The sequence below is a fragment of the Hyperolius riggenbachi genome, chromosome 12 (genome assembly GCF_040937935.1).
Source record: "Hyperolius riggenbachi isolate aHypRig1 chromosome 12, aHypRig1.pri, whole genome shotgun sequence".
Lineage (NCBI taxonomy): Eukaryota > Metazoa > Chordata > Amphibia > Anura > Hyperoliidae > Hyperolius > Hyperolius riggenbachi.
This window is the reverse complement of record NC_090657.1, coordinates 217,937,349-217,956,051: the sequence shown is the minus strand read 5'-3', so window position 1 is coordinate 217,956,051 and position 18,703 is coordinate 217,937,349. Positions and strand designations below refer to the sequence as shown.

At 45.8% G+C, this 18,703-nt stretch overlaps 1 long non-coding RNA gene across 1 annotated transcript in view; it reads left to right on the top strand.

Annotated features, from left to right (window-relative positions):
• Positions 1–4,695, top strand: part of LOC137541903 (uncharacterized) — a 49,457-nt gene extending 44,762 nt beyond the window's left edge. Inside the window, exon 3 of the long non-coding RNA XR_011025304.1 lies at positions 4,488–4,695. This is a non-coding gene — a long non-coding RNA (uncharacterized lncRNA). The remainder of the gene's footprint in view (positions 1–4,487) is intronic.
• Positions 4,696–18,703: the final 14,008 nt, after the last annotated feature.

Below are 18,703 nucleotides of genomic sequence, written 5' to 3'. Positions count from 1 at the left end.
AGCAGAAAGAAATAAGAAAAGGGGATACATGGCAGTGACTGCAAGCCAGATAACTAGAGATTAAGGTGTTGGGGAGGTTGTGGGCCCTGTGGCGCCTCTTAGTCTAATAGCAATCAGTGTGTGACAGCTGAGGTGGGAGGGATGGAGGGGCGCACTTTGGTGTCTCAGCCTTGGGTGCTGGAGGACCTTGTCCCGGCTCTGGTCCCCAGTATGCATCGCAGCGGCGATATTACCACCCCAATTGTAACCTGCGCCACGGGGACATAAAACACAGAGCACCCCCCCCCTCCCCCAGGTAAGGAGATTGCTTGTTGCAAATTCCCCCCCCCCCCCCCCCCACGTTCATCAACAGGTCATAATACACTACAGTGTGACAACAATTGATCTCTCTCTGATCAAATCTGGTGGGATAAACCTCAGGCCGATTCCGGATTGATTTCAGTGGTCTAGCAGTGCTGCCTCTCGCCTTGCCACTCCCGGCTGTGTCACCCCAATAGTACATGTGCCCCTATCCCCCCTTCAGCATAGCTCCCAACTGTCCCTTTTTCGGAGGAACAGTCGCTCTTTGGGAGCCCTGTCCCTTTGTCCCTCTTTCCTCCTTATTTGTCCCTCTTTCAGGACTTTGTCCCTCTTTCTATGTAAATATATATATTTCTCTACTAAAAATGTGTTTGATTGACTCTAAACCTTATTCCCATCCTTCAAATTGATATATTACTAATTTTAAAATGTTAAAATGAAGGAAAATGAACCAGGATAGAAAGGACCAGTGTGGTTTAAATTATAAAACAACATATTTTTTTAATAAAATCTTTATGGTATGCGTGACTAGGGTGTGATGGGGGTGTGGCAGGGGCGTGGCTTAAATGTCCCTCTTTCTCATCTCAAAAAGTTGGGAGGTATGCCTTCAGTATAGGTAGCAGTGGCGTAGCTAAGGAGCTGTGGGCCCCGATGCAAGTTTTACATGGGGCCCCCATGCACTCTATACATAACAATTGATACAGTGCACCAAAACCTGCCATTGGCAACTACAGTGTCAAAGGTGCAAGAAGGGGATAGGGAACAGTTTGTTAATGATTACCACTATTCAAAGTATCTATAGAAGTGACTATTATGAGCACAGGACCAGTAGAGAGCTAATGCTGTAGTTGAGGGAGAGCCCTTCGGGGCCCCTCTGGCCCAAGGGCCCCGATGCGATCGCTACCTCTTCACCCCCTATTGCTACGCCCCTGATAGGTAGCGAGATGATCCCTCCCCCCAGTATAGGTAGCCAGATGACCCCTCCCCCTTCCCTCTAGTATAGGTAGGCTTGGGACCCTCCCCCCAGTATAGGTAGCCAGATAACCCCTCCCCCTTCCCTCTAGTATAGGTAGCCTAGGGACCCTCCCTCAGTATAGGTAGCCAGATGACCCCTCGCCCTTTCCCTCTAGTATAGGTAGCCAGATGACTCCCTTAATCCCTCCTCCCCCCCCCCCCTTTCAGTATAGGTAGCCAGCTCCAGTGGCATAGCTAAGGAGCTGTGGGCCCCAAAGCAAGTTTTACATTGGGCCCCCCAAGCACTCTATACATAATAATTGATACGGCACACCAAAACCTGCCAATGGCAACTACAGTGTCAGAGGTGGAAGAAGGGGATGGGGAACAGTTTGTTAATGATTACTACTATTCAAAGTATCTATAGAAGTGATTATTATGAGCACAGGACCAATTGAGGGAGGGCCCTTCAGGGCCCCTCTGGCCCAAGGGCCCTGATGCGGTCACAACCTCTGCAACCCCTATTGCTACGCCCCTGACCAGCTCGCATTCACACTGCAGCAGCAATCAGTGTCGCTTATTTCTCCGCTCGTCTCCAGTGCAGAAGCTTCCGTTCCCTTTCCGTCTCCAATGCTGCTCAAGTCCAGAGCCGCTGGCCACAATGCAAACATGCAGAGAGAGCAAGATGGCTGCTGCACAGGCGGCTAGCAGCAGAGTACCGCAATCAGGCGCTCACCTGATCTCCCTGCAAGGCAGCAAGCTTGCAAATGCTGCACCAGTTTAGCCTGCTGCTTTGGTGCCCTTACTCCTGTGGTGCCCTAGGCCACGGCCTAGGTGGCCTTGGCCTAAATCCAGCCCTGACCGGCAACCATGTAGGGCGCGAATAAGGAAGTAGAGTGCAGCGACAGCGAAGGACAGATAAAGTATTAATGCACAGGCACTGGGGGGTACATGTAATTTGGGGGAACATGCTCTTGGTGGCACTGATTTGATCAGATTTGATGATAATTATGGAACTGATGGTCGATCGGCTGCCAAGTCTACAGATGTAAGGCCACCTATGTCCCTGTGGGGAACTCAAAATGTAATCTCTCTACAATGACCATAGTCCCTATTCTAGCAATAGTGTAATGTCCCTATCCTAGCCAAGATTCCTGGAGTTCATTACTTTTTTTTTTTTTCTGTATTTTGGGTTATTATTCTAGATTATTCTACATTTTAAAGAGAATCTGTATTGTTAAAATCGCACAAAAGTAAACATACCAGTGCGTTAGGGGACATCTCCTATTCCCCTCTGTCACAATTTCGCCGCTCCTCGCCGCATTAAAAGTGGTTAAAAACAGTTTTAAAAAGTTTGTTTATAAACAAACAAAATGGCCACCAAAACAGGAAGTAGGTTGATGTACAGTATGTCCACACATAGAAAATACATTCATACACAAGCAGGCTGTATACATCCTTCCTTTTGTATCTCAAGAGATCATTATACACAGGCAGTGTGCATAGAGGGGCCAGGAGGGGGGAGATGCATCACAGAACCACAACACTGAAGAACTTGGCAGCCTTCCAGACACAGGCTGACAAGTCTGACAAGAGAGAGATAAGTTGATTTATTACAGAGATGGTGATAGTAGAACGTGCTGCAGTAAGCCAGAACACATTAGAATAGCTTTTGGAACGTGTAGGATGATAAAAAACAGGATGTAATTTTTGTTACGGAGTCTCTTTAAGGCTGAAGCAGTGTGAACCTTCTCGCTGGCACGACTGCTGTTTATTCAACTCCCACGCTGAGTAATGATGACCTATCACATGTGTTATGTCTAGCCTGCTTTCTCAAGTGCTTGTAAATCGACACAGAAGTTTTATGGCTGTTAATTGGTTATCAGAGAGAGCTGCCAATGGAGTCTGACTTCCACAGCTGCAGAGAATTAGCCCTAGGCTCTTTCACACTGGCATCATTTTACATGTCACTTCAGGGTCACTCTGGGCTGGCAGTAGCGTTGCGGTGTGGTCTGGGGACCGCCAAAAACAGGCCGTATTAGGTACTAATGCGGTAATACCCATCTGGCAGCCGGCCAAGCAGGAAGTGACGCTCACTTCCTGTTGGCCAATCGATGACGTGCGCGGAAGCATATTGCTACAATACACTTCTGCGCATGTACGACACAAAATACTGCGGCAGATCATTTTAACCACTTGAGGACCGTAGGCTTACACACCACTAGAGACCAGGCTATTTTTTACAATTTAGGCCACTGCAGCTTTAAGGGCTCGCTGCAGGGCCGTACAACTGTGCACACAAGTGATTCCCCCCTCCCCTTTTTCTGCCCACCAACAGAGCTTTCTATTGGTGGGCTCTGATCGCTCCCAGGATGTTTATTTTTTATTTATTTGTCTCTTTTTTTTTTTTAATAAATGTACATTTTTTTTTCTGTTTTGTTTTTATTACAAGGCCTCCCTCCATTCCCCCGCCAGCCAATCACAGCGATCGCCTGTCATAGGCATCAGCCTATAAGAGCGGATCGCTTCTCTGCCGCCCAGGGGGGTCAGCCATGTGACACAGCTGTCCCCAGTACAGCGCTGCCGTAGATCGCAGCACTGTACAATGTAATTAGATGCCGTCTAACAGTGACGGAGCGGAGATGTGCGCGCCATCTCCTGCAAAACCCCGCCCCAGGACTTCACGCCAATTGGCGTTGAGCGGTCCTGGGGCTGCTGCTGCATTCACGCCAATTGGCGTGCAGCGGTCGGCATGTAGTTAGAACACAGGTGTCGCCATAGACTTACGTGACTTCCAGTCCGCCTGCAGGAGCTGCACGGCAACATAGGTATGCGCTTATATTAGATAGGGGCAGGGCACTTCCAGCGCAGCACACCGTGGGTAGTATGAACTACCCCATAGACTTTCATTGCAATAATGATTTTTATAATAATAGTCTGAAGTCCCCCCATTTATAAGTAAACCCCTTAGTTATCCTGCTGCTTACTTCGGAGTATAATCCCCATCATTCTCTCTCCTGACACATGCAGCAGTGACGATCTTCGGCCAGCCAGTCTATTATTCTGCACAGAATGAGAAACACCCGCATATTTTGGGGTAGACTGAATTAGTTTGCAGTCGTTTGGCTACAATCGTGCTGCTATTAATATCTGAATGTGTCTTGATTTATGTGCTGTTTGTTCTGGAAGAAAATTCCTCTAATCTCAGATTAGTCTGTGTTGTTTTTCTCCAGCGGTGAAAATTTACCTAACGCAAAGCACGGCGGCTTCCACATGGCTATATATGGCGAAATTATTGAGAAGGGATGGTGACCGGTTACTGCCCCCGGTGATTGGCAACGTTGTGCAACCGACAAGGCGGTGTTTGGCTGAGTGTCCAGAATTAGACGGAAGCGTCTGTGCTGTTTTAATTTTTTATAAAGAATTTTGTTCAATAACAAAGCAAACAAAGGTTCATATAGTCAAAGCCATGGTTATTCCAGTAGTATGGTTGTGAGAGTTGGACCATAACCACTTAAGCTCTCAGGCGTTTTCACTTTATGCATCCGAGCAATGTTCACCTCCCATTCATTCGACTATAACTTTATCACTACTTATCACAATAAACTGATCTATATCTTGTTTTTTCCGCCACCAATTAGGCTTTCTTTGGGGGGTACATTTTGCTAAGAGCTACCTTACTGTAAATGCATTTTGACAGTAAGAATAAGAAAAAAACGGAAAAAATTAATTATTTCTCAGTTTTCAGCCATTATAGTTTTAAAATAATACATGCCTCCATAATTAAAACCCACGTATTGTAATTGCCCATTTGTCACGGTTATTTCACCGTTTAATTAAGTTATGTCCCTATCACAATGTATGGTGACAATATTTTATTTGGAAATAAAAGAGCATGTTTCCCGTTTTGCATACATCACTATTTACAAGCTTATAAAAAAAAAAAATATATAGAAATATTTCATCTTTACATAGATATTTAAATAGTTTAGACCCTTAGGTAAATATTTATGTGTTGTTTTTTTTTAATTGTAATGTTTTTTGTTTTTTTTTATTAAACATTTTATGTGGGTATTTTTGGGAGGGGGGGGGGGGAATAGTGTTTTATTTAGGGAAAAATTTGTGTATTGTAATGTTTTTTTACTTTTAGATGTAGTTTTACTCTTTGGCCACAAGATGGCAACCTTGAGTTTGTTTACATGACGTCACTCTAAGCGTACAATGTACGCTTAGAGGGGCATAGTCTCAGAAAAAGCGTAGCTTCCGAGAGAAGCTGTCGCTTTTTCAGCGGGGGAGAGGAATCAGTGATCGGGCACCATAGCCCGATACATTGATTCCTGGGCTACCGAATCCGCGGCCGGGAGTGCGCGTGCACGATCGGCCGCGGGAGCGCGCCTGTCCTCCTTAACGTTTTTATACGTCAAGGAGGACAAAGTGGTTAAGGAAGGATGAGTCTCAAAGAATCAACGTCTTTGAATTTTGGTGTTGAAGACTTCTGAAAGTCCTTTTGGATAGCAAGAAGATCCAATCAAAAAGAAAAAGCTAACCCTAAAAGCTACGTACACACATACGACAACAATCGTTCGTTGTGAACGACGAACGATCTTTTAATTGATGAAAGAACGACTTAAGCAAAAGTAGCTTTTAAAAGTGTGTAACAATCTGATCGTTTGTTAACAAACGATCCGGAACAACGTCACAGCAGAATACAGGAAAATGCGTGTTTTCTGCAATGGATGTGATGCCAACGAACGTTTGGCTCACGTTTAGCCATTATTATATCTTCTGTACAGTGAAGATGTCACATACTGTTCCTGGAAGTGACATCATAGGAAGTTCCGCTCGCACGTAACGAACGGTTCAAAACGTACGTTACACTATAAAACTAACGTTACGTATATTACATTACAGTACGACTACTCATACTGTCGGTATGTAGATAGAGCATTTAGATAATACAGCTGTAATGATCTGCGGGCGATTTCCAGTCAGCGCACACCACATGCGCTGAAGCAGAAGGAAATCGCCACAGTCACAGAAGCAAAGTACCCAGTATAGATTTGTAGAGGAGAATTCCAACCAGCAGATGGAGCTGTGGAGTACAGAGGAACAAGTCCTCTGTACAGCCACAGATGCCAGATTGAAATTGCATGATCAAGCAAGACTGGGCAACAAAGTAGCAACTCAGAAGAAAGCAAGAACAGAGACAGACTATATGAATGTCTACCAATCTAGTCGCCACCCCGCGACGGTAGACAAATCACATCAGAGCTGACCAGAGAGAAAGCTAATCGCAAGAGAAGCGATTGCTATCAGCAACACAAGACTGAGCAAAGACAGAGCATGAACTGAGTAAGTTGGCGCCGGGTGAGGACGCCACGGCCACAGGGCTCCGGTCTCTCTGTCTCCCCTTCCCCTAACACCCCCTCTGGCGACCTCCCGACCACCTCCACCCACCTGAGGATGATGCAGGGGCCACGATGGTTCCTCGCAGGCTGCTGGAGGATCGGGAGGGAGCGTGCTGCGGGGTGAGGACTGCTTGCCCGGGGAATCCATCACTGCTGCTAGGGGAGCTGGGACGCCGCACTGAAGCCAGGGGACGCCGCACGCACCACGCAGCGCTGCGCAGCACCACGCCGCCTCCATGCTGCATAGCTTCCGCCTCTCCTGCCGGGACCACACGGAGAGGGGCAGCGGCGGCTCCACACTGCCCTCGGTCGCTCTTGACTGTCGGGGGCTGCCGCCTGGGAAGAAGCCGCAATGTGCCCCCGCCGCCAACACGTGCTCCCGCCGCCACCACTTGCCGACCAGGGCCGCCGCCGGAGACCTCCCCCAGAGACCTTCCCATCACCGGACGTCTGCAGTCCAGGACTGCTGGGGTTGCCGGTCCCCCTCCACCACGGGTCGCCCAGGGACCAGCAAGGGCACATGGGTCACCTGCCACGTGCGGAGGAGGCCTGTCTGCAGCTGCTCCCCAGTCACCAGGAAACGACCACGACCAGGCTGCCACCGTGCTGATGGAGGGCCTGTTGCTGCTCCTCGCAGCCACAGAGAAGGTATGCTGCCCCTGGCCTGTCCACCTCTGCTGCCTTGCCAGGGTGCCCCCTTCCCGGCCCTATGTCCACCAATGCGGCCCAGCCGAGGTGCCCCCCGGCCTCATGTCCACCACTGCTGCCCAGCCTGGGTGGCCCCAGGCCCACCACTGCTGTCCACCACTGCTGCCCAGCAAAGGGCCCCACTGGGTCTGCACCCTCATCAACCAGCCGTGCGGACCCTGAAACTAGGAGCGATTCTCCTCGAGCAACCTGGCTCAAGTGATCCCTGCTGGCCGCCTCCATCATGATCCCCCCCCCCAGCATCCTCTCTACTTTTCGCGGACAATCGGAGCACCTGTCTAGTTGGGAGCGCGTCGCTGTGTAGCGTCCAGTGCCGAAAATGGCAGCGCTCATATCAGCTCTCAGGCTGCTCCTCCAGTCCCACTCTTTTTCTGTTCCCGCTATCAGTGTATGTCTTGCTATGCTATGTGTGTATTACGTAAATTGTACGTGTATGCTGTAATGCTCTGTTTGTATTATGTTACTGTACGTGTATGCTGTAATGCTCTGTTTTTGCTTTGATTTTGCTTTTATTTATACGTATGTACCATGCTTAATTGTTTACGACGCTCTGCTTAAATGCTCTGCTTAAATGTACGCACAAACTGTAATGTTGTCCTATGTATGCTTGTCCCACGTCTACGTATGTACCATGCTTAACCGTGCTAATTCCTTGTTTTTCACCAACGACCCTGTATGCGCCAAAACCAATTCCGGGTACAATTCACCGTTGTACTTAGCGAAATAAATTCTGATTCTGATTCTGAGTAAGGAAAACAATAACCACAATCTGAACGCCAAGGAAAAAAAACAAAATAACAAATGAACTAACTAAATGCGGTCACCGCATGTTATGCGCAACAGCGACATGCGCGTTAAGAGCACGGCCACCGCACGTTAAGCGCAACAGTGACAAAACGTACCAACCCTGACTAACCCTGACTAACAGATGACCATGGAGAACAAAGACAAACAGACAACGCGAACGCTTGCCTCACACCAGACAACAGCAAGTGTTCGTTCCAGACAAGACAGACAGAAGGAGTAACCAGTAGCAACCGCAGCTAAGGTTATACTCCAAGACTCAGACAAGGGAGATCCACCGCCTCTAACGCTAGGGCGAATGCGATCTAGGAACAGGACAGAACGATTCACTGTCAGCCACCGCACAGTGACAGTACAATCGCAAGGACAGGACAAGACAAAACAGGAATAAACAGTACAAATAATACAGAACCTGACTGCACAAGAAGGAGTGCAAAGTGAACTCCCCAAGAATTAACTACACTAGAATATTCGCAACAAGATACAAAAGAGGCTGAGGCTCCAAGGTTAATCTCACCAAACAGAAACCATGTCGAGCAAGGAATTCTGGGAGGAAGTGACATTTAGGGCTGGTTCAGACGGATGCCTGCGGAGCGTTTACCGCAAGCGTTCGGAACATCGCGGTAAACGCTCCCATTCAAGTGAATGGGAGCGTTTACACCGAGCTTTTGCGCGCTTTTACCCAAACTCGGCGTTCGGGTCCCAATTTTCGCGAGCGTTCGAGCTGCCCCTGGAAGCGACATGTTGCTTCCAGAGAGTGGCCAACCGCGACGGCTAATGTTCCCCTAGGGGAAGAAAAGAACGTGACCGCATCGGAACGCGACCGAAAGCTACTGAAAGCCTGACCGCGCAGCCGCCGCAACGCCCCCAGACGCGTCGCTACGCAGACGTCCGTCTGAACCAGCCCTTATACTTGAAACCTTCAAAGGAAGCAGACAAGCAGCTTGCAAGATAAGTAGATGCAAATCAGTCAGCCTTGCAAACGGACAGAAAGGCCTCTTTTCCCCTTGGACTGAACTATGCAAGCTGCATAGGAAACAAAACTGTCCAGGGAATCAAGGCCAGCAGAGCGATTTCTGACAACAGCGTTCAAAACACATAAAAAAAACTCTGTCTGTTTTAGTGTCCATTAAAATCACAATTATGGTATAATCATGGAGCAATTAACGTGTCACAGGACACATTCATATGTCGTTAAAGAGACACTGAAGCGAAAAAAAAATGATATCATGAATTGGTTGTGTACTATGAATAATTACTAGAAGATTAGCAGCAAAGAAAATATTCTCATATTTTTATTTTCAGGTATATAGTGTTTTTTCTAACATTGCATCATTCTATAATATGTGCAGATTACACAACACTCAGCATTCAAAATGATTCTTTCAGAGCAGTCGACTTGTGAACTAATGACCTCTCCTCTGGTAGAGAAAAAGAAAATTGTTCACTAACAACTGATCGGTAGCCAGTTTTTCGGCTTTTGAGCTACTTTTAAAAAATCAGGAAGTCAAAATGATCTACCTACAGGGTAGGACTGGGCCACAATAGTACAGTTTTTTCCTTCGGTGGGCCCTGCCTCCAGGTCTCTGGTGGCCCCCCCCCCCCCCCCTCCTTGTCTGACAGAGTTCCAATTGCTGCCTGCAGCACAAAAATTCTCTTCTCAGTGCTGTAATCACTATTGCTGAGACCAGCGGCATAGCTAAGGAGCTGTGGGCCTCGATGCAAATTTTACAATGGGGCCCCCAAGCACTCTATACATAACAATTGATACGACGCACCAAAACCTGCCAATGGCAACTACAGTGTCAGAGGTGCAAGAAGGGGATGGGGAGAAGTTTGTTAATGATTACCACTGTTCAAAGTATCTGTAGAAGTGATTATTATGAGCACAGGACCAACAGAGAGGTAATACTGTAGTTGAGGGAGGGCCCTTCGGGGCCCCTTTGGCCCAAAGGCCCTGATGCGGTCGCAACCTCTGCAACCTCTGCAAAGTAGGACATTACTTTATATTGAAGGAGGGGACTCTATGCAAAGTTTTGCTGGGAAGCAGTGTCTGAATTACAATGCTGCTAAGATCATGTACATTTGTCCCTGTCCATAAAACATCATGACCACGCCCACCTTCCGGTGCATGGTCACGCCCTTTTTTCACCGCAATCATGGGACGTGTGGGCCCCAGGTTGAAATTTCTTTGGTGGGCCCCCAGTGTCCCAGTCCGACTCTGTCTACCTATGTACAATTCTAGGAGCACAATTGTATATTAAGAATGGAAAATGTAGTGTGGTCAAGATCTCCGATCTACCATGAAGTCCTTTTTCGATCTACCAGTAGATCACGATCTACCTAATGGGCACCCCTGCCCAAGATGGAATAAGGTTAGAATGACATCTATCTCATTACTTTCAGTATTCCCATTCGCTCCTGCAGTGGCTGTGTGAGGAGTAGTAGAGAATTCCCACAAGGGTCTTTACCGCCATCTAGTGGAATACTGCGTCATTAACTGCCAAATACAGTAGATATGTGAGAGCACTATTTTCATTTTCTTCATGCATTTGTTTTGTTTCTGTATTATGTTCATTACAAAAACAAATAGGACCATATAAGTTTTTAAAAATCGAAGTTTCCTTTTCTTTTGGAGTGCCTCTTGCTGGTTGAGTTGGCAGGTCATTGTATGCAGAAAATGGCTTAGGCTATACTACTGTAGCAGACACATCTGTAACATTACAATACCAAAGTCTGCTGACCTGCCCAGTGATAAGTAAAGTAAATAATCCACTGCCTTTCCCCAAAATAAATAAATATATTCACGTCAGATACATTCTATAGATGTGCTTCATTATAATATCAGAAGCCATTCACCAGATAATGTTCACATAGTGGAGTAATCAGTCCACCCTGGCAATTCTGAAAGTGACTAGTCCATCAGCTTCTGCTTCCTATGGAATAGTCCCGCCCCTTAACCCTTTGCATTTCCAGTAGTTGCTCAGATGGCCACGTGACCCTCCTCAGAACAACAAACAGCAAGTTTCCCTCAGACCCAGAGTCCTTACTGGCGAAGCAGGTGGTTTCGGCGCACAGAACTTACGGCCGGGCACCAAAACCAGGCGCCCCATAGCAGCAATGTTACGCTGCGGGGGGGGGGGGGGGGGGGGGCGTTGGGCGGCGACTCAGACGGGGAAAAGTATTTGATGCCGCCATGGAGTTTTGCAGCATACAATTCGTATGGTTTACTGGGGCCCCTGTAGGGTTTTTGGTGGTGTAGCGACTCACCTGTCCCAGCTAATGCGCTCCCGTCCTCATCCTCACAGGGACGCTCACGACTCTTCTCAGTGACATGGTTCATGTTATTACATAATATGCCCCCAGGTCACTGAGTAGATGCTGCCAGCAGGGAAGAAGACAGGAGCGCACAAACGAATGGAGGAGCGCATCAGCTGGGACAGGTGAGTTGCTACGATGCTGAAAACTTTTCAGGGGGCTGCAATAATGTTGTGGTGAGACCTTGGGGGAGGGGGGGTCTCAGGAGCCTGGGGGAGGGGTATTTGTTAGGAACAAAGGGGACCACCTAATGCTGATAAACAGGAAGTGGCGTGTGGCACTTAGAGATCGGACCTCAGCGGTGGAACACAGAGGTATGCCTGTGTTCCTGCTGCCGCTGCTGCCACCTATTTAATGCAGGAAGGGAATGCAGAGGGGAGAGCCCGAGGTGAGGGAGGCCCCCCTCCCCACCGATGTGGGGGCCAATGCTCTCCCCTCACGCTGCGTCCCCTCCTGCCCCCAAAACAGCCCTGAATGGGCCCCAGAGGGTCCCCCTGCGGATGTAGGGTCTGCAGCCCCTATTGTTACGCCACTGCGGGTTATAGTAAATTGCCATTATATGAATGCACACAGCACTCCACCTGTATCTGAGTTATCATTTTTAGGTGGAGAAAAGTTTTTGTTTTTTTTTAATGACAGAGGCAGCTACTTGACATTCCTTCAGACATGAATCGGGCGTATTATGGTCTGCCAAGAGAAGTTGACAAACAGCTGGCGCTTTCCCCTTCGGCAGCACAGGCTGCTTGGGAATAATTCCTGACTCTCATGGCGGGGGGCGCTGTCCTGTCATACTAGAATATGCTTTACATGCGCAACAGGTCAGTCATTATTTCCCATGAATGCTGCTCCCAGGCAACGGCGAGTAATGGTGCAGAGTGTCGTACAGATATCCCCCCACCCCCGCACACTGCAGTCATCACCCGGCATGTGACGTGTGTGCATGTCAGGCTGATCCTGTTACCGTGGTAACAGGGATGGACTGGTTTATATGGGGACAGCGTCCTCCTAGGCCAGGCAGCACTAGCCGCCTAACAGGGACAAACTCTGTAAAATGGAATGCAGGCTACCTCAAGAGGACCTGTCACTAAACAGTCCACCTGAAAACTTTGGCTCACAGAGCTTTCCGTCATGCCGCTCCTACATTATGGAACTCCTTACCTCAGCAGATCAGGACAGCTCCATCTCTGGATCTGTTTAAATCCAGACTGAAAACCCACCTGTTCAGTTTTGCATTTGCTGAAATATAGTTTTATCCTCTGTGTTAATACTTCATCCTATGGGAGAAAAGCGCTATAGAAATGTTATTGTTATCTATGGCCCTCCTCTCACTGGCTTCACTTTAAGACCATGAAAAATAGTTCCCAGATACTTTATTATAGTTTTGACTATCCTGATGGACATCCTTCTGGCCATGTTGCACTTTCCTAGCAGTAGGGCTACTTGGAGGAAACGATCCTGCCTCAACTACCTTTTGGATACAGCCAGGACTACCCTTCCCATGATGCCTAGCAGTTACCGTTAGCAGTTGTCACTCTCTTCTCTGGGCGGGGTGTAAGCTGGAATTATCTTATTGGCCGTCTCTATAGGATGTGTGATATTCTGGGGAAGCTCATGGTGGTAGAGGAGTTCATAGTGTAGAAGAGTCACAACATAACAGCCACTGAGTCTTTTTAGGGTTAAAATAAAATACTGTAACACAGCTTTACCAGTCAGTCAAACATTGTCCATAATATAAACATTATACCACACTGGGTAAGCAGCTGGGAATACAAGATACACAGCCTTCCGCTTCTGTACCAACCCTGCTCTCGGCTTATCTCCATGGTTACTCACCACTCTGAGCCGACCCCTACCACGGGCCTAATGGCTCTGTCTGCGCCTGCCACTCAGTTGTGCCCATGCTTCACCTGGATCTCCAGTACTGGAGCCCCACTCACTCTAGCACCATGGTAGCTTCTCTGCCAAACACAGGCTTGGCAGTAGGGATGGTCAGAAGAATTGCCAATTTCCGCGGAAAATCTGCCATTGCCAATTACCGCTACCGCTTTCCGGTACCAAGTTCCGCATTCCGATGCTGATTTTTTCCGGAAATTTCCATCGACTTTAACATTGATTTTCTAAAAAACCACAGGGTATTTTTGAAAATGTTTTTATTTTCTGCTTAACATACCCTGAAAATGTGGTGTTTCTAGCACCTATGGGGACTTTGCTATTAACCTCTAAAGTTGTTGGCATACTGCATATCGTTAAGGCGGATTTTCCGCATTTTACATTACAGTCAATGGCCGCCGACTTTAGTGCTTAATAGAAAGCCCCTGTAGGTGCTATATTTCAGGGTATGTTAAGCAGAAGAGTGGGACCAAGAGGGAAAAAATCTTTCAAAAAGACCTTGTAGTTTTTGAGAAAATCAATGTTAAAGTCGGCAGAAATTTCCGTGATTTCCGCGAAAATCCGCCTACCGATCAGAAATGCGGAAATTTCCTTTCCACGGAATCGGAACGAGCATCCCTACTGGGCAGTAGTGATGAGCATGATTTTCGCCTAGTCATAATTTTGCATCATAATTCACATATTGATTCACAATCAGTTTCATATGCAAAATCCTAATGCTAGATTTCAGGGAAAATCATAATTAAAGGGGCACTACGGTGAAAAATTGTAACATGTAAAATATTTGCAAACATAGACAAATAAGAAGTACGTTTTTTTCCAGAGTAACATGAGCTACAAATTACTTTTCTCCTATGTTGCTGTCACTTACAGTAGGTAGTATAAATCTGACAGAAGCGACAGGTTTTGGACTAGTCCGTCGCTTCATAGGGGATTCTCAGGGATCTATTTATTTTCAAAAGCACTTAGTGAATGGCAGTTGCTCAGTCCAACTACCAAGAATATCTGTATAAAGAATAAAAGCCTTGCTGAGAATCCCCTATGAAGAGATGGACTAGTCCAAAACCTGTTGCTTCTGTCAGATTTCTACTACCTACTGTAAGTGACAGCAACATAGGAGAAAAGTAATTTATGGCTCATTTTACTCTGGAAAATATTTACTTCTTATTTGTTTATGTTTGCACATATTTTACATTTTACAATTTTATGCCATAGTGCACCTTCAAAGGAGTTATCAGTAGGTCTACACTTGCGCAGTGCGCCGCAGACCACGTGGCCATGATTGACAGCGGTGCTTTGCGCAGACGCAGTAAGGCCGACCCCAAGGTCGGCCTCTGCACCGTGCCGAGAGCCCGGGACGACAGCGGAGAGGTCAGCGTGGGAGAGTCAGCTGCAAGGGGCTGGAAAAAGCCCCAGGTGAGTAAAGCTCATTTTGTAACTTTTGCCTGACAACTCCTTTAATGTTATTTGTAAACGTAATCAGGAACCGTATTTTTTCATAATTTCGCCCTGACTTTGGGGGTTAATGGCAAAAAAAAAGGAATTTTTCAAAAAGACCTTGCTGTTTTTGAGAAAATCGAAATTAAAAAGGCAAAGCAAAAATAAACGATTTTCTCAAAAACTTCATGGACTCCCTTCTGAATTTTTTTTTTACTATTAACTAATCAAAACGGAATAAAATTACACAAAATAGCGCAAAATTACAGTTCCTGATTACGTTTACACATGAAATTAATTAACCACTTCACCTCGAAGGGTTTTTCCCCTTAAAAGACTAGAGCAATGAATTGTCAGCGCTCCTTCCATTCATTTGCCTATAACTTTGTTACTGCTTATCACAACGAAACAATCTATATCTTGTTTTGTTCTCTACCAATTAGGCCTTCTCTGGGGGGTACTTTTTGCTAAGAATTATTTTATTCTTAGGCCTCTTACAAAGTGAGACGTTGCGTTTGATGCAACGTTAAGGTTGCATAACGTGCCCCTAATGCAACGCATTGAAAGACTATAACTTGGAGGTTATTTAGCCCTGCGTTTGGTGCACCGTTTTTGTTGCAGTGATAGAACGAAAATGGTGCATGCGTTAAAGAAAAGAAAACATTACTGAGCATGTGCAAACAGTCTAATGCAGCTAAAAACGTGTATAATGCACAGCATGCAGCACTTTCATTTAACGTGCAGCGTTAGACACCAGCGCAACGTCTGCACTGTGAACAGCTCAATGATTTTTCATTGCTGTAAGTTATTGTGCGTTACATGTTGTTGTAACGTGCGACTTTAACATCGCACTGTGAAAAAGCCCTAAAAGTATTTTATCAGGAAAAAAAATGGAAAAAAATCATTATTTCTCAGTTTTTGGCCATTATAGTTTAAGAATAATACATGGTACCGTAGTTGAAACCCACACATTTTATTTGCCCATTTGTCCCGGTTATTGCAACGTTTAAAACATTTCCATAGTACAATGTATGGAGCCCATATTTTATTTGGAAATAAAGGTGCAATTTTTCAGTTTTGCGTCCATCCCTAATTACAAGCCTATAATTCATAAAGTAATAGTAATATACCCTCTTGACATATATATTAAAAAAAAAGTTCAGTCCTTATGGTAACTATTTATGTATTCTTTTTAGGTGTAATTTTTTTTTTCAAAAAAAAAAAATGGTAACTATTGAGGAGTCTGGGAGGTCAGAGGTTAATTTAAAATGCAAAAATTAAGTCAACAGAGGACTTTTATTGAAAAAAAAAAGTAGATGTAATTTTACTATTTGGCCACAAGATGTCCTCACTGCTCACTTCCTTATGTGTAGTATTACTACACACACAGGAAGCAATGCGTGGCCGCGTTTTGTTAAGGAAGGCGCTGTCTCATAGACGACTGCGATCATTCACATGGGGACTTAGATCAATGAATGGGAACTGTGTTCCCATTCATTCATCTAGCGGCTAACGGGGGGCGGCGGTAACGGGCGTGGGAAAGTGCGGCGGGGAGGGACTTGGTAGCTACATCCCTGCACAGATTTAGGGCATTTTGCAGGGACGTAGTTACTCGTCCCGGTGGAGGGGAAGTGGTTAATTATGATTTTTCCTGAAATTTTGCATCACGAAATTACGACTATGCGGAATTCATGCTTGTCACTAGTTCCATGCCTGTGTGCAGCAGAGAAGCCTTCTTCCCACTGTTCCCCTTTATAGGCACGGTCATTTTGGTGGCGATAGCATGTATGGAGTCATTGCTATTACCACTAATGTCGGCACAAAATTTTGCATAATCCTTCCTAATGATTAGATTACAATTATCAGTACTGGGCAGCTTCCCTGTTGCACAGTCCTTCAGAAGCTTCCTTGCTCCACACACAGCCCACTGCATACTGAGGGCCACAGCCTCCTATATAACTGCAGGTGAGCTGATTATTAAGAATACATATATCCAGGCACATCGCCTCTAGTTAGGACATTAACCACTTCCCAACTGAGGGGTTTTACCCCCTGAGCACCAGAGCAATTTTCACCTTTCAGCGCTCCTTCCATTCATTCGTCTATAACTTTATCATTACTTATCGCAATGAAATGAACTATATCTTGTTTTTTTCGCCACCAATTAGGCTTTCTTTAGGTGGGACATTATGCCAAGAATAATTTTATTCTAAATGTGTTTTAATGGGAAAATAGGAAAAAATGTGGGAAAAAATGTATTATTTTTCAGTTTTCGGCCTTTATAGTTTTTAAATAATGCATGCTACTGTAATTAAAACCCATGAAATGTATATGCCTATTTATCCCGGTTATAAAACCGTTTAAATTATGTCCCTATCACAATGTTTGCCGCCAATATTTTAATTGGAAATAAAGGTGCATTTTTTTCAGTTTTGCGTCCATCCCTAATTACAAGCCCATAGTTTATAAAGTAACAGTGTTATACCCTCTTGACATAAATATTTAAAAAGTTCAGTCCCTAAGGTAACTATTTATGTATTTTTTTAAAATTGTAAATTTTTTATTATTTTTTAATTACAAAAAAAAAATTGGGGAGTGTGGGAGGTAAGGAGTTAATTTTTTGTGTAAAACTAGTTTATTTGTGTGTAAAAAATGGTTAGGGTGTAGTTTTACTATTTGGCCACAAGATGGCAACAGTAACTTTTTGTTTCATGCGACCTGCAAGCGTCCTTCCGGACGCTTGCAGGAAGTAGAAAGAGGCTGGGACTTTGTTATTGCTCACAATGATCGCGCTGCTCAGCCGAGCGGCAGCAGATCATTGCGGGGCTTAGATCAACGAACGGGAATGGATTTTCCCGTTCGTTGATCTCTGGGCGAGCGGGCGGCGGCATGTTTACTAGTGGCGGGCGGCGTGTTTACGAGCGGGAGCGCGGGCAGCGGCGGGAGTGCGCAAAGTACGGATTTCTCCGTCCCTGGGGGTTAAAGGATGGAAAAAGGGACGGAGAAATCTGTACGGGCGGGGGTAAAGTGGTTAAATAAGTTATTAAGGAAAGGGAGGTGCTTAATAACTTATTTAATGTCCTAACTAGAGGCGATGTGCCTGGATATATGTATTTTTTTTCTTGTTACTGACCCCTGTGGCTAGGGTCTTATTCAGTGCACTCCCTCCATCCCCTGTATGTGTTTGTCAGCATGCACACAGCTTATGCTGGTGTATGTGCATGGTGCACATGGATACATTACATTAGCTCCCTTGTGCGATTGGTAAGATGCACTGTCTGTCCCAGAAGAGGATGTCAGGATGTGTGCTCCTAATCCATTGATAGGTTTGATGCAATGAATGTGTTTGCATGTCTGCACTATGCATGTTACAGGGCCAGAGTTAGGACACCTATGTTTAACTGGGTACTTCTGCGCAGTATAGGTGACTAAGCATAAGAATGCATTCTTCTGTGAACTTAAGCTGGCCACTAACGGTCCAATTTCTAGCGAAAAATCGTTCGAGCGATCAGAAATTCTGATCGGACGAAAAATCGTTGACTACACCATCAACTAACCAATCTTTGCTTCCTATCTATCACGACCACCAAGAAAATCCAAATTTTCTTCGACGAAAATTCATTCGGGCGACATTTTTTTCACTCGTTCATAATCGATTGTGTCCACCAATGGGGATTATTTACAACCAATCCGATCAGAATTTCTGATCGCTCGAACGATTTTACGCTAGAAATTGGACCGTTAGTGGCCAGCTTAAGACCCCGGCTTTTAACTTAGCTGTAGGGATAACAGTTGTGCCTGGATGAGTGAATCTGTGAATGCCTTTGTTTGATCATTTGCATGCGAGTGTGCGAAGGGTTAATCGATTTTTGAGCTGATTATTA